This window comes from Balaenoptera acutorostrata, chromosome 2 (assembly GCF_949987535.1).
Source record: "Balaenoptera acutorostrata chromosome 2, mBalAcu1.1, whole genome shotgun sequence".
NCBI classification, from domain to species: domain Eukaryota; kingdom Metazoa; phylum Chordata; class Mammalia; order Artiodactyla; family Balaenopteridae; genus Balaenoptera; species Balaenoptera acutorostrata.
Genome location: NC_080065.1, coordinates 44158533 through 44174173, shown reverse-complemented (window position 1 = coordinate 44174173; position 15641 = coordinate 44158533).

Genomic DNA, 15641 nt, shown 5'->3' with positions numbered 1-15641 from the left:
CTTTTTAAAGGATTTTAGTGTTGTTTAGCATTGAGTAATCAGATGATAGAATTCAGTACACTATGTTCCCAGTGTTTTTGAAACTCTAAATCTGTAGTTTATAGATGATTTTTTTCTTTGGAGGTTGGGTGCTTGATGGCCATATGTGAGCCTAGAGAATAATTTCCTTTTCTTCTATTTTTCCTTAAAATCCTTTATTATAGCTTAGAACTCTCATGCGGAGGTGAATGTTGCTACATAATAAAAAAGTAGTGATATACAGAAAAATCAACCCTTTGTGTATATCTATATGTCACCAGGGAAAAAATAGATTTAACTTATCGTTTCTCAGGAACTGTAAATGTTGCATTCTCCTCTGTCCTCCTCCAATCAATTTATGCACAGCACCACAGTTTATAGGCTTCATTGCCGTGGTGAGCCTTAACCCAGTCATATTTTTTCTGTACTCCCCAAGAAAGTTGTACAATCAGGGATGAACCCTATAAAGTGCCTGGGTCTGGCAGGCCTGCCTATTGGGCAAGCCCACAATTGCACCAAGCCAGTTTGACAACACTGGTACACATGAGCCCAGGCAGATGACAGAGGAGCCAAGGGCTACCTCAGTTTCCATTGGTAACAACCAGTGAGCCTGGCTTTTGATTAGAGGCAGCAACCGGTTAGTCAGCCTAGCACTGAAGAAAACATTTGTGATTTGGAGTCAGACAGACCTGGATTTGAAGTCCACCTCTCTATCTCTAACTAGCCATTTGCCTCCTAGTTTTTCTTTTCTTTTGGAATGAGGTTCTTAGTATCTGTCCCGCAGGGTTGTTGAAGAAGGTATGGCTAATGTATGTAGAGTGCGTGGCTCAATTTGGAGGCTCAGTAAATGGAGTTATTATTGTTAGTCTCTCATAATTACTGTTTGTAATTTTTAATTTTAAATCTTAAATACATAACTCGAATGAAGTCATCCCCTGCCTGGCTTTTTTGCTTTCAGAGAGCTCTGCTTCTAATTGTTCTTGTCTAACAGTAACTGTGTTACATTGATTTAAAGTGTGTTGAACAATATTTTTTTTTTTTTTGCTTTTTCTTTGCTCCTCTTTACTGAAATTGTACCTATTGAGTTTCTAGAAAGCAGGTGGGTAACTAATCAGTGCTATCATTTATTCAGAAATTAAGTCTGTCTGGACCTTCCTTCTTTTATTGAACTGGTATTTATTGGATGCTTACTCTCTGGCAGGCTCTGAAGATACACAAGTGTGCACAGGGATTAGAGCGTGGTCTGCTTAATTTCAGCCAATAGAGAGCAGAAGTAAGAACTTGTGGCTAGAATTATCCTATTGTCTGTATTGTCCCTACAAACTTGGATTTCGGAGTTGTGGAAGCAGGTATATGCCTACATGGTGAGATTTTCCAGGACTTAATTCAAGGCATTTCCCCCATCTGTTTGTAGTATACCTGATGTTTCCACCGCTAGAGTTCGTGCTTATCAAGGACTAGCTCTTTTAAAGTCTGATGAAGGAGACTGTGAGCTGGGAATAATACTTTCCCCCTGTAGCATTCTCTGAACACATTAATAAAAATTAGCTTACCAGATCGGCAAAGCTACACTTAGTAAAGAATAGAGAAGTAAGAGGATAAACACACTAAAAATTTGCTTTGGTTGGGGAGGCCATCTGGAGAGGATGGCCAGGACAAATGCAGGCAGCCAGGCCAGTGTGGGAGGCCTTAGGCAGTTAGGGTATGTGGTAACCTCCAAGATGGCCCCCAGTGGTTCTCATTTCCTGTTAGTCACACTTGTGTTGTTTCTACCACTTTGAGTGAGGTTAATTTGTAGACAATAGGACATTATGGAAATGACTCCCAAAGCTAGGTCACATTGAGGCTTCTGCATTACTCACTCTTAAATCAATCATTCTGGGGAAAGCCAGCTGCCATGTTGTGAGGATACTCAAGCAGCTTTATAGAGAATTTCTTATGGTGAAGAACTGAGGCCTTCTGCCAACAATCAGCACAAATTAGCTGGGTATATGCATGAAGCATGTTGGAAGTGGATTCTGCAGCCTAAATGAAGCCTTCGGAAGACTGTTGACTCCAATGTCATGAGAGACCTGCAGGCAGAACTACCCGGCTAATGCACATTCAAATTCCTGGCCTACAGAAACTCCGTGAAGTAATAAATACTTATTGTTTTAAACCACTAAGTTTTGGGGTAAGTTGTTAAACAGCAATAGATAACTAATACAGGGCCCAGCATATGGCGCTAGATTCCTGGAAGAAACGAACAAAGTTAAGGAGGGAGATACTGAAAGGGAACATCAGAAAGGTCAAAGGCAGACACTTGTTTACACTTCATAAAGGGTATATAGAGATGGAGCTGGGAATGGTGGTGGGGGAGGAGAAATTGAATTTAATACTCAATTCCCACAGTACATGGAAGAAAGAAAAAAAGGCTAAAGGATGGACATTAGTTTGGGAAGGATGCCTGAATATGAAAACTTGCAAATGGATCTATCTTTCAACACTATGTGAAGTTTTGAAAATTGATTTTTACTTGAGCAACTCTTGGATTTCATCAAACAGTATGATCATAGTATTAGAGGTAAAAAAATTTCTAGAGATCCTTTAGGCCTTCTTTTTTTTTCCCATACAAGACACTAGTTAAAGCCACCAAAGGCTATCTCACCTTTTAAAAGCCAACATGCCAATGAAAGCAGCAGTTTCCAAAGCCTGGCAAAAGGTTTCACATTCATTTAAACAAAAGGGGCTCTTTCTAAAATTATCTACAACTATATTAAACTATGGATCACTTTTGTAACACCAGGAAGGACTTAAGTGACATATGAGCATTTAGGTAAGAAGGCTTTGTATTAGAGATTAAAAAACAATTTTTTTTTTAAAGACAAATTACTTTCTTTCTAAGTGGTTTTATAACTGTCAATGTTTTCTGTGTTTTTAGTTGGGGAAAAGGATGAGGTTCTTTGGAGAGGGGCAAGGCAGGAAATCAGTAATGATTCATACCATTTTTTCACATGCTTCTCTGACGAGTTTTAATCACAAATCTGGGTCCACTTGTGTAACAAAAACATTAAAAGAGGGTGTTTTAAACTGTGTCTTTTTATTAATCATGTATTTGGTCTTGTAAACAATACACGCAAGTACATCCTTGTTACGTCATTTGGAAACAGTGATTAACTAACTAGCTGTTTAACTAGGAGACAAGAGTATCTTGCAGTTTTATATGTAGTTCTGAAGTAGCTGTGTGTTTTCTTTTGTGCTATTTAATTTGACTTAGGCAAATATTTTAAATTTTAGAATGTCTTTAATTGATTTTTAATTTTAATGATCCTTTCTATCTTCCTAATGGCAATTTCTAAGACTCTGAAGATAGTTTTCTATGCCACAAAAGCCTTTTGAAAGAAGGGCATATTTATTTGTAAGAAATATACTTTGTTATTTCTAAGTCCCTTTGATATCACTGAAAATGGTTTTACTTTAGTTTTCCCTTCAGCCTCATTCCTTTTCCCCTTTGTTTCTATTGGGATGAGGTAATCCTGGGTTTGTAGAGTCTTTTGTGATGGAAAGGATTATGACCACACAGACACAGCATAATATTTACTAGGAATAAGAGAAAAAGAAATATCAATAGTGCTGCTCACCAAGCATTTGAAAATGCTTGAATCCTTCATTTCCAGAGAGAAAAATGCCAGTTAGCATGTTCATTATTAAATTTGGGTGACTGAAGCATAGTATGTACACATAAATTGTGAACCAAAATTGAGTGGGAAGAGAGGAGTGAAATTTAAAAATTAGTTATGACAAGTGGATGAGGTGGTCTGAAGTTAAGGAGGCCAGCTGCATTAACAATGCACTAATGTAGTGCAGGACATTCATAAGTGGAGTAAGAAGGTTATGTGGCGCTGGGCAAGCTCGACAGATGGGTAGGGGCATATGTGAATACAGTAGCTAGCTCAGTAGTTGTAGCCGAGATTCTAGAGCAGGACTTAGAGACCTTTTTCTATAAAGGACCAGATAGTAAATATTTTAAGCGTGGGGGCCATAAGGTTTCTGTCACAACTGCTCAACTGTGCAGTTGCAGTAGAAAGCTGCCATAGCACATAAATGAATGGACATAATTGTGTTCCAGTAAAACTTTATTTACAAAAACAGGCAGCAGACAAGATTTGGCCTGTGGACTGTAGTTTGCCAGTTCCTGTTCTATAGTGTGTAATTTTTCTTATTTGCTTGTTTGTAGATCAATGCATTACATAATATTTGAAGCCACTTATAAGAATTTATATAACACTAAATGCTTAAAAATGCATATGACAGATTAGAGGGTCACTGGGACCTGCTGAGATTTTGTGGGTAGGAATAAAGTCAGCTCCAGTGTACACTAGATTGAGTGCATCCATTGCTGGCACCAGGGAATAACTTGGGAGCAAAACCACTGTCTGTGGACCATTCTGTTTCCCTTTCACTGAATATTTAACATAGCCTGTGCCGAGGACCTACTTAGATGCCCTTCCTATTGACATTGGTGGAAGCCTTCCAGGTCCAGTAGCTAGCATCTCTCCCAGGGATCATTCAGAGAGATTATGCTCAATTCCCATTTGACTTTAGGCAAAGAAACCACTCTTTTCAATGGCTTAGAATACTCTTAGATGCCCTGAGAAGGAAGGTGGGGACCTCAACACCTAAAGGGGTGATGGTGGGGAAGGAAAATCTCTTGCATCTATACTGGGGTGTGACTAAACAGGGCTAACTCAACCCCTCCATCCCTCACCAAGTGGAATGGGAATAAAACATGCCCTCTATATATGTATATGTCCTTTGACCCTATAATGCCACTTGCCAGGAACCTATCCTAAGAAAAATTTTAGAGTAGCTGGTAAAGATTTATATATAATATTTGAATTTCAGCCTGATTTATTAAATAAAAAATTGGAAAGAAGTTAAATATCCAACAGCAGGAGAATAGGTAAACACATTATGCTGTATATGAGGTGAAATAATATATTGTCTTTTAAAACTGTTTTTGAAGATAATTTTGTGACAGGCAAATGCTCAATATATTTTTAAGTGAATATAGCAGAATAAAGTGTGATCCTAATTTTGTTGAAAAAATATAGCAAAAAGTATAGAAGAAAATACACCATGCAGGAGACTGTTAACTATTTACCAAAATCCCTTCTTTACTTCTTCCTGGTATATAGCCACACTACATTTCCTAGCCTTCCTTGCAGTTATGTGTGACCATGTGATTAGATTCTCTCCAAAGGAATGTGAAATAAATGATGTATTCCACTGTCAGGGCTAACTTATAAAAATCTCCCACATGTTTCTCCTGCTTTTTTCTTTTTAACTACCTTCAGTTGACTAGAATGTCAATACTCAGGGCAACTTTGGAAGTCACATGTTGAAAATGGCAGCATGTCCATCAGCTTAGGTTCATGAGTGAACATGAAGAGGTGAGTTGCCCTGCTGACCTGAGTACTCATCTAGAACTGTCACTTGGAAGAAATACATGCCTGTGATGTTCAGCTAACCATGGTGGTGCCTGATAGGAGAACAGATGTGTGGAAATCCATGTAATACACCCACTGGGGACTTCCAGAAACATTTGGTTGGGGGCAGAAATGGCATGTTTTATAGGAACCCAAAGACTTTCATTAATAAATAGAAGTATAAACTAGTAAAATTTTAGTTACTGTTCAAGTTACCCCATTTGTATCCACATGGTGATGAGGTCTGAGGAAGCTTGAGCTATATGTAGTCTTAAAAATTTTATACTTAAGCATATGTTACATTTTTTAATTGGGAGAGGCAGTGAAAAATACAAATGTATACATGATAAAATGGGAAAATGTAAGTAAATTAAAAATATGGGCCAAGGAAAGCATAAATTAATGTGAAAGATAAAGAACCAATGAAGATACAACATACAAGCCATTGTGTCCTACACAGTTTCTGAAAATTGAGTGTAAGTTAACTGATCTTCTTGTCAACCAAAGTGATTAGTTAAATGATTAATACATCAGTTTCTTATATGTGCAAATGTTTCCTTTGATGATTAGTTCTGAAATTTCTCAGTGAAATTGCTCAGTGAAAAGCAATCTGAAATTGCTTCAAGTAGGAAACAATGTCCTCAGCAATAGCCCTAAGAAAATATCAGAATGGGATTTACAGTGCTGCCTCTAGATTAACTAAAAGGACACTGAATCAAAACAAACCTTAGGAAAGAAAATAAAAAGTGAGAGTGCGAGGTACAGCTTGAAAGTAGGACATGGGATGTGATGGCCTCGCTTGATCCAGGAAGTAAAACTGTGTCTGGAGAAATCGTGGGAAATTCTGCCCTTTAAATAGTCCTTCATTAATATCTTTGATCTTCATGAGGCTTTTTTTTTTTTTTTTAATGTCAGTTTATAATGCCCAAATATAAGGTGCTTTAAAAAATTTTTTTAATTGAATGTAGTTGATTTACAGTGTTGTGTTAGCTTCTGGTGTACAGCAAAGTGATTCAGTTATACATATATATATATTCTTTTTCATATTTTTTTCCATTATGGTTTATGACAGGATATTGAATGTAATTCCCTGTGCTCTACAGTAGGACCTTGTTGCTTATCTACGTTATATATAATAGTTTGTGTCTGCTAACCCCAAATTCCTAATATATCCGTCTCCCACCCCTTTCCCCTTTGGTCACCACAAATTTGTTTTCTATGTCTGTGAGTCTGTTTCTGTTTTGTGAATAAGTTCATTTGTATCGTATTTTAGATTCCACATATAACTGATATCATGTGGTATTTGTCTTTCTCTTTCTGAATACTTCACTCAGTATGATAATCTCTAGACCCATCCATGGTGCTGTAAATGGCATTATTTCATTCTTTTTTATGGCTGAGTAGTATTCCATTGTATATATATATACCACATCTTCTTTATCCATTCATCTGTCGATGGACATTTAGGTTGCTTCCATGTCTTGGCTATTGTAAATAATGCTGCTATGAACATTGGGGTGCATGTAGCTTTTCAAATTAGAGTTTTCTCTGGATATATGCCCAGGAGTGGGATTGCTGGATCATATGGCAACTCTATTTTTAGTTTTTTAAGGAACCTCCATACAGTTATCCATCATGGTGGCTGCAGCAATTTACATTCCCACGGATAGTGTGGGAGGGTTCCCTTTACTTCACACCCTCTCCAGCATTTGTTATTTGTAGACTTTTTGATGATGGCCATTCTGACTGGTGTGAGGTGATACCTCACTGTAGTTTAGATTTGCATTTCTGTAGTAATTAGTGATTTTGAGCATCTTTTCATGTGCCTATGGCCATCTGTATGTCTTGTTTGGAGAAATATCTATTTAGCTCTTCTGTCCATTTTTTGATTGGGTTATTGTTGTTTTGTTACTGACTTGTATGAGCTGTTTGTATATTTTGGAAATTAAGCCCTTGTCAGTTGCATCATTTGTGAATATTTTCTCCCAGTCTGTAGGTTGTCTTTTCACTGTTTATGGTTCTCTTTGCTGCTCAAAAGTTTGTAAATTTGATTAGGTCCCATTTGTTTATTTTTGCTTTTCTTTCTATTGCCTTCGGAGATTGACATAAGAAAACGTTGCTATGATTTATGTGAGAGAACGTTTTGCCTGTGTTCTCTTCTAGGAGTTTTATGGTGTCCAGTCTTATATTTAAGTCTTTAAGCTATGTTGAGTTTATTTTTGTGTATGGTGTGAGGGAGTGTTATAACTTCGTTGATTTACATGCAGCTGTCCAGCCTTCCCAACACTACTTGCTGAAGAGACTGTCTTTCCTCCATTGTATATTCTTTCCTCCTTTGTTGAAGATTAATTGGCCATAGGTATGTGGGTTTATTTCTGGGTTCTCCATTCTGTTCAGTTGATTGATATGTCTGCTTTTGTGCCAATACCATGCTGTTGTTTTTTTTTTAAACAACTTTATTGGAGTATAATTGCTTTACAATGTTGTGTTAGTTTCTGCTTTGTAACAAAGTGAATCTGCTATACATATACATATATCCCCATATGTCCTCCCTCTTGCGTCTCCCTCCCACCCTCCCTATCCCACCCCTCTAGGTGGTCACAAAGCACCGAGCTGATCTCCCTGTGCTGTGTGGCTGCTTCCCACTAGCTATCTATTTTATATTTGGTAGTGTATATATGTCCATGCCACTCTCTCACTTCGTCCCAGCTTACTCCCCCACCCCGTGTCCTCAAGTCCATTCTCTATGTCTGCGTCTTTATTCCTGTGCTGCCCTTAGGTTCTTCAGAACCATTTTTTTTTTTTAGATTCCATATATATGTGTTAGCATATGGTATTTGTTTTTCTCTTTCTGACTTACTTCACTCTGTGTGACAGACTCTAGGTCCATCCACCTCACTACAAATAGCTCAATTTTGTTTCTTTTTATGGCTAAGTAATATTCCATTGTATGTATGTGCCACATCTTCTTTATCCATTCATCTGTCGATGGACACTTAGGTTGCTTCCATGTCCTGGCTATTGTAAATAGAGCTGCAATGAACATTGTGGTACATGACTGTTTTTGAATTATGGCTTTCTCAGGGTATGCGCCCAGTAGTGGGATTGCTGGGTTGTATGGTAGTTTTATTTTTAGTTTTTTAAGGAAGCTCCATATTGTTCTCCATAGTGGCTGTATCAATTTACATTCCCACCAACAGTGCAAGAGGGTTCCCTTTTCTCCACACCCTCTCCAGCATTTATTGTTTGTACATTTTTTGATGATGGCCATTCTGACTGGTGTGAGTTGATACCTCATTGTAGTTTTGATTTGCATTTCTCTAATGACTAGTGATGTTGAGCATTCTTTCATGTGTTTGTTGGCTATCTGTATATCTTCTTTGGAGAAATGTCTATTTAGCTCTTCTGCCCATTTTGGGATTGGATAGTTTTTTTTTTTTGATATTGAGCTGCATGAGCTGCTTGTAAGTTTGGAGATTAATCCTTTGTCAGTTGCTTCATTTGCAAATATTTTCTCCTGTTCTGAGGGTTGTCTTTTTGGCTTGTTTATGGTTTCCTTTGCTGTGCAAAAGCTTTTGTTTCATTAGGTCCCATTTGTTTATATTTGTTTTTATTTCCATTTGTGTAGGAGGTGGGTCAAAAAGGATCTTGCTGTGATTTATGTCAAAGAGTGTTCTGCCTATGTTTTCCTCTAAGAATTTTATAGTGTCTGTCCTTACATTTAGGTCTTTAATCCATTTTGAGTTTATTTTTATGTATGGTGTTAGGGACTGTTCTAATTTCATTGTTTTACATGTAGCTGTCCAGTTTTTCCCAGCACCACTTATTGAAGAGGCTGTCTTTTCTCCACTGTATATTCTTGCCTCCTTTATCAAAGATAAGGTGACCATATGTGCATGGGTTTATCTCTGGGCTTTCTATCCTGTTCCATTGATCTATATTTGTTTTTTTGCCAGTACCATAGTGTCTTGATTACTGTAGCTTTGTAGTATAGTCTGAAGTCTGGGAGCCTGGTTCTTCCAGCTCTGTTTTTCTTTCTCAAGATTGCTTTGGCTATTCGGGGTCTTTTGTGTTTCCATACAAATTGTGAAATTTTTAGTTCTAGTTCTGTGAAAAATGCCATTGGTAGTTTGATAGGGATTGCATTGAATCTGTAGATTGCTTTAATGTAGTCATTTTCACAATGTTGATTCTTCCAATCCAAGAACATGGTATATCTCTCCATCTGTTCGTATCATCTTTAATTTCTTTCATCAGTGTCTTATAGTTTTCGGCATACAGGTCTTTTGTCTCCTTAGGTGGGTTTATTCCTAGGTATTTTATTCTTTCTGTTGCAGTGGGAAATGGGAGTGTTTCCTTAATTTCTCTTTCAGATTTTTCATCATTAGTGTATAGGAATGCAAGAGATTTCTATGCATTAATTTTGTATCCTGCTACTTTACCAAATCCATTGATTAGCTCTAGTAGTTTTCTGGTAGCATCTTTAGGATTCTGTATGTATAGTATCATGTCATCTGCAAACAGTGACAGGTTTACTTCTTCTTTTCTGATTTGGATTCCTTTTATTTCTTTTTTTTCTCTGATTGCTTTGGCTAAAACTTCCAAAACTATGTTGAATAATAGTGGTGAGGGCTTCCCTGGTGGCGCAGTGGTTGAGAATCTGCCTGCTAATGCAGGGGACATGGGTTCGAGCCCTGGTCTGGGAGGATCCCACGTGCCGCGGAGCGGCTGGGCCCGTGAGCCACAACTGCTGAGCCTGCGCGTCTGGAGCCTGTGCCCCGCAGCGGGAGGGGCCGCGATAGTGAAAGGCCCGCGCACCGCGATGAAGAGCGGTCCCCGCACCGCGATGAAGAGTGGCCCCCGCTTGCCGCAACTAGAGAAAGCCCTCGCACGAACCGAAGACCCAACACAGCCAAAAATAAATAAATAAATAAATAAAGTAGCTATAAAAAAAAAATTAAAAAAAAAAAAAAAAGAAAAATGACTAGACTACTTTAGATATTAATTGTGATAACTAAGGAAATATTTAAAAAAAAATAGTGGTGAGAGTGGGCAACCTTATCTTGTTCCTGATCTTAGTGGAAATGGTTTCAGTTTTTCACCATTGAGAACGATGTTGGCTGTGGGTTTGTCATATATGGCCTTTATTATGTTGAGGTAAGTTCTCTCTATGCCTACTTTCTGGAGGGTTTTTATCATAAATGGGTGTTGAACTTTGTCGAAAGCCTTTTCTGCATCTGTTGAGATGATTGTATTGTTTTTCTCCTTCAATTTGTTAATATGGTGTATCACATTGATTTGCATATATTGAAGAATCCTTGCATTCCTGGGATAAACCCCACTTGATCATGGTGTACGATCCTTTTAATGAACTGTTGGATTCTGTTTGCTAGTAGTTTGTTGAGGATTTTTGCATCTATGTTCATCAGTGATATTGGCCTGTAGTTTTCTTTCTTTGTGACATCTTTGTCTGGTTTTGGTATCAGGGTGATGGCGGCGGCGTAGCATGAGTTTGGGAGTGTTCCTCCCTCTGCTATATTTTGGAAGAGTTTGAGAAGGATAGGTGTTAGCTCATCTATAAATATTTTATAGAATTTGCCTGTGAAGCCATCTGGTCCTGGGCTTTTGTTTGTTGGAAGAGTTTTAATCAGTCTCAATTTCAGTGCTTGTGATTGGTCTGTTTATATTTTCTATTTCTTCCTGGTTCAGTCTCGGAAGGTTGTGCTTTTTTAAGAATTTGTCCATTTCTTCCAGGTTGTCCATTTTATTGGCATACAGCTGCTTGTAGTAATCTCTCATGATCCTTTGTATTTCTGCAGTGTCAGTTGTTACTTCTCCTTTTTCATTTCTAATTCTGTTGATTTGAGTCTTCTCCCTTTTTTCCTTGATGAGTCTGGCTGATGGTTTATCAATTTTGTTTATCTTCGCAAAGAACCAGCTTTTAGTTTTATTGATCTTGGCTACTGTTTTCCTCATTTCTTTTTCATTTATTTCTGATCTGATCTTTATGATTTCTTTCCTTCTGCTAACTTTGGGTTTTTTTGTTCTTCTTTCTCTAATTGCTTTAGGTATAAGTTTAGGTTGTTTATTTGAGATGTTTCTTGTTTCTTGAGGTAGGATTGTATTGCTATAAACTTCCTTCTTAGAACTGCTTTTGCTGCATCCCATAGGTTTTGGGTTGTCGTGTTTTCATTGTCATTTGTTTCTAGGTGTTTTTTGATTTCCTCTTTGATTTTTTCAGTGATCACTTGGTTATTAAGTAGTGTATTGTTTAGCCTCCATGTGTTTGTATTTTTTACAGATTTTTTCACTGTAATTGATATCTAGTCTCACAGTGTTGTGGTCAGAAAAGATACTTGATATGATTTCAATTTTCTTAAATTTACTAAGGCTTGATTTGTGACCCAAGCTATGATCTATCCTGGAAAATGTTCCATGAACACTTGAGAAGAAAGTATATTCTCTTGTTTTTGGATGGAATGTCCTATAAATAACAATTAAGTCCATCTTGTTTGATGTATCATTTAAAGCTTGTCTTTCCTTATTTATTTTCACTTTGGATGATCTGGCCTTTGGTGAAAGTGGGGTGTTAAAGTCTCCTAGTATGATTGTGTTACTTTCAATTTCCCCTTTTATGGCTGTTAGCATTTGCCTTATGTATTGAGGTGCTCCTATGTTTACCACGCTGTTTTGGTTACTGTAGTTTTGTAGTATTGTCTGAAATCTGGGAGGGTTATCGCTCCAACTTTGGCAATTCTGGGTCTTCTATGGTTCCATACAAATTTTAGCATTATTTGTTCTAGTTCTGTGAAAATGCCAAACTAGTAATTTGTTAGGGATTGCATTAAATCTATAGATTGCTTTGGGTAGTATGGCCATTTTAACAATATTAATGCTTCCAGTCTGAGAGCATGGAGTATCTTTCCATTTCTTTGTATCATCTTCAGTTTCCTCTATCAATGTTGTATAGTTCTCAGCAGATAAATCTTTCTCCTTCTTGGTCAGGTTTATTCCTAAGTATTTTATTTTTTTGATGTGATTTTAAAAGGGAGTTTTTTTTAACTTTCCCTTCCTGATATTTCATTGTTAGTGTAAAGAAATGCAACTGCTTTCTGTATGCTAATCTTGTATCCTGCTACCTTGCTGAATTCACTTATCAGTTCTAGTAGTTTTTGTGTGGAGTCTATATATAGTATCATGTCATCTGCCTGTAATGACAGTGTTATCTCTTCCCTTTCAATTTGGATAACTTTTATTTCTTTTTCTTGTGTGACTGCTGTCGCTAGGACTTTCAATACTATGTTGAATAGAAGTTGTGAGAGTGGGCATCCTTGTCTTGTTCTAGATTTTAGCAGGAAGGCTTTCAGCTTTTCACTGTTGAGTATTGTGTTGGCTGTGGGTTTGTCATAAATAGCTTTTATTGTGTTGAGATATGTTCCCTCTATACCCACTTTGATAAGAGTTTTTTTTATCATGAATGGATGCTGAATTTTTTTTTTTAAACAACAGCTCCTGTTTATTTATTTATTTATTTATTTTTAAATTTATGGCTGTGTTGGGTCTTCGTTTCTGCATGAGGGTCTTCTCTAGTTGCAGCAAATGGGGGCCACTCTTCATCGCGGTGCATGGGCCTCTCACTATCGTGGCCTCTCCTGTTGCGGAGCACAGGCTCCAGACGCGCAGGCTCAGCAATTGTGGCTCACGGGCCTAGTCGCTCCGCGGCATGTGGGATCCTCCCAGACCAGGGCTCGAACCCGTGTCCCCTGCATTGGCAGGCAGATTCTCAACCACTGCGCCACCAGGGAAGCCCTGGATGCTGAATTTCATCAAATACTTTTTCTGCATTTATTGAGATGATCATTTGGTTTTTGTCTTTTCTTTTGTTAATGTGGTATATCACATTGATTGATTTGTGTATGTTGAACCATCCTTGTGACCCTGGGATGATTTCAGCCTTGTTGAATTCATGATGTATGATCTTTTTTATGTGCTGTTGGATTTGATTTGCTGATATTTTGTTTAGAATTTTTGCATCTATATTCATCAAAGGTATTTGCCTGTAATTTTCTTTTTTGGTAGTGTCTTTGGTGTTGATATCAGGGTGATGATGGCTTCATAGAATGACTTTCGAAGTGTTCCCTCCTCTTTAGTCTTTTGGAGGAGTTTGAGAAGGATTAGTATAGGTTCTTCTTTGTGTGTTTGGTAGAATTCCTCAATGAAGCCATTTTGTGAGGCTTTTTAAAGTTGGGCAGCAGGTGATTTTCAAGAGCTTTCCCAGAAACTGCTGTAAACTCTCATCTTTTTCCATTTGTCCACATGTCTGTCTGCAATGATTGCTAGAAAATATTGGCTCTCCTTTCTTGCCTTTTTAGTCTTGCAGTAGTACCTCTTACTGACAGAATTTAACCCAGAACCGTAATTAAAAGGGACTCTGGGAAATGTATTTTTGGGCTTTTCCCTTGTGATAGTAAGGACTTAGAAAGAGGAAGCTCTTTCTGATGTTGAGTGGATAACAGACCATTTGGCACACTGTTGAATATTATGTGTTAGATCTCCTATGTGGTAAGTCAACAAATAGACAAACCAAATTGCCAACAATAGGTAATTCTAATATTACTTGTTTAAAAATCACATTAAAAACAAAATTACATGTGGAAATATTTGTATGTAAATATGAAGGAAAAAAGATATAGATCAATCTGAGAATTAAAAGTACATCAGGGGGCAGGAGTGGGATTTTGTAGGACCAAGAGAGACTTGTATATTACCTACATTATCTGATATTTAAAAAAATGAATTTCTGTATATTACTTCTTTAATTAAAAAGAAAAAATAAATGGAATTGTCTTGGGATAATTAGTACCCTAACGTAATAGTTTAAACTAATTTCTATGATATGGTATTCTGGATAGCTCTGAAGGTAAATGGTAGAAAACTTGAATTCTAGTTCAATTTCTGCATTAGCAGAAAACTGTATAACTGTATAGGTAATTTTATATTCCTAGGCCTCTGTTTTCCCAGTTGTGAAACAAGGGGGTTGGGTTACATGATTTCTAAGATCCCTCTGAGCACTGATAGCTTGTAATTCTAGGATTTATTGGAGAGAAATATTAGAAGCATGGAACAGTTCTAGGTGTGGGGAAGAGAAACATTGCAATGCTGGTCTCTGGGAAGCAGGAGGAACTGCCTGAGGCTACTCAAGATTCAGAAAATAAAAGTTGGCAGTTGAAGGTAACTTGTGTCTACTTTAAAACTTCACTGAAGTTCAGCTCTTCCTATGAGACATTTGAAGTTACACAGAGAAATTTGTTTTTATGTCTGTGAACAGGGCTTATATTCAGTCAGTTTGCAACAAAATTGCTCTATGGTTTATTTTTGGAGGTCATCCTTTCCGATTGTTTAGGTCTTTTCTGTTTGGATTTGTTGACTTTTAATCCTACCCATACATCATACTTGCACATCTAAAGAGATGTAGTCCTTTCTTATTTCTATTAGGAAGAATCTGGATGTGAAGTCTTGAGGTTTCACCGTTTTATGCTGAATTTTGCAAACAATTCGCATCAGAGCTGAGGATCTACCCTTTCAGGGACTGAAAGACTGAAAGTGAAGGTGAATGTCCTTTAAGTAAAAGTGAAACTAGACGTCTGTTTACACAGCCAAGGAGAATAAATACATAAAGACCAAACAGCATAACAATTGGAGAAAGCCTATTAGTAAAAATCTTATTAGCAAAATTAGATATAAAACCTAAGTTTTCTGTTATTTGTTATAATAATAATATGCATTCATATAATTTTTTGGGTAGTATTATTAACTTTTAACATTTATTAGACATCATTTATATGCTCGATACTGAATGCTAGTAAACAGAGCCTTTCAGAGATACTGATTCTAAAAATTTCCAAGAAAAATACTTAGAAAGATTGATAACACAGGCATAAGGGTGAAAAAGGAATTTTGTATATTCATGAATGGGAATAGTCAATATTGAATTAAGCTGTTAATTCTCCCCCAGTTGATTTATAAAGTCATCTCAAACCCAGTCAAAATATCAGTAGACTTTTTGTTTTGTTTTTAGGCAATCTGATTCTAAACTTTATGTGGAAATGCAAAGAATCTAGAAAAACCAAAAAGATTTTTAAAAATAGCAACAAA